We start from the raw sequence: 1,366 nt of genomic DNA, 5'->3' as shown, positions 1-1,366 counted from the left end.
GATAGCAGACGGTTTTGATTTGAGTCTTAATACGATTCATTAAGGTCGTAATGCTTTAAAACCAAGAATGAAAACAAAAGCTTAATAGGAAGATAGAGTAATTTTTCTAAGTCTTCACTAGCATAGGAAAGAAGAGAACATACAATAAACAAATGTCCAAAGACAAAATATCACCAGTTATATGTATGTGTATATCTCAAAGCATTTTATAGTTACTAATACGACCAAAAATAATATTTTAAATGAATATTTAGCTATAATTCCATTTCTATAAAAAGTTAAGGTGAAAATAGAATGTTGTGATCCTAAAGAAATTTAACGGTGACTTCATTAACAAAATAATTTTCGTCCCTAAATAGACTTTGAAGTAGATGACACTAAACTTTGGACAAGTTTACAAATGAACCCATATTTACATCTTCAAATATTCCAATAACAATTTGAACTTAAATCTATTAATTTTCAGTATATCTAAATATATATAATATTTCCTAACCTTTGATGAGAGATCAAATAACATATGTTGAAGAAGTCAGTTGATAATTCTAGAACAATAAATATCTCAAATAAAGGCCATTCTAAGAATAGTAATTCCAATAGTATGAGTTGAATAACATTAGGACAGAGTGTTACAATATTATTCTCAAATCAAAATATTAAAAGTGAATAACAATTAAATAGTAATTAAAGAAAAAGTGTTGTGTGTAACGTAGTCATGTAGGTGTAGTGTCTTACGGAATTAAGTTTTTTTTTCTATATATGTTAAAAATTTCTTGCTTTCAACAATATATAAATAATACATATTCATGTTATGGCTACATATTAAGTTTATATATGTGTAATATGCACAAACGTTAACTTAACTTTAGTAGTTTAAATTTGAACCGGAATCTTGAAAACCATGATAAATTAAAATGTGTCAAAAAAATCTGCAATAAACAAAAGAAGGAAAGCTGTTTTTTTTGCCCTAATTTTTGTTCCTAGGATACACAGATGAAACTTAAACAAATACATGATTTAATAAGTTCAAAACATCCTTTAGTGTATAAAATGTGCCCCAGTTTGCTCAGTCCCACGCTAAATATTATGAGTAAAAATCGAGTAAAGTTAAATTAGGTCCTCGTATTTAAAATGGAATTGTATAGGATTTTCAAATGTGACGCGTGAAGTTCCGACGTTATATCGGAGTTTCATGTCTCTCTGAAATTTTGTGTACAGGAAATTAACAAAACTGTCAGCTGAACTCTTCAAGTAATCTACCACTTGTCAAAAATATCGTTCTTCATACGTTTTCAAATTATTAATTAAAATCATTGCTTTACATTTCATATAATATTTTTAAGGTAGCTAGAGGTAATTGAATCTG

The sequence above is a fragment of the Danaus plexippus genome, chromosome 4 (genome assembly GCF_018135715.1).
Source record: "Danaus plexippus chromosome 4, MEX_DaPlex, whole genome shotgun sequence".
Taxonomy (NCBI): domain Eukaryota; kingdom Metazoa; phylum Arthropoda; class Insecta; order Lepidoptera; family Nymphalidae; genus Danaus; species Danaus plexippus.
The sequence above is the reverse complement of the archived record's forward strand: the minus strand, read 5'-3'. Positions refer to the sequence as shown.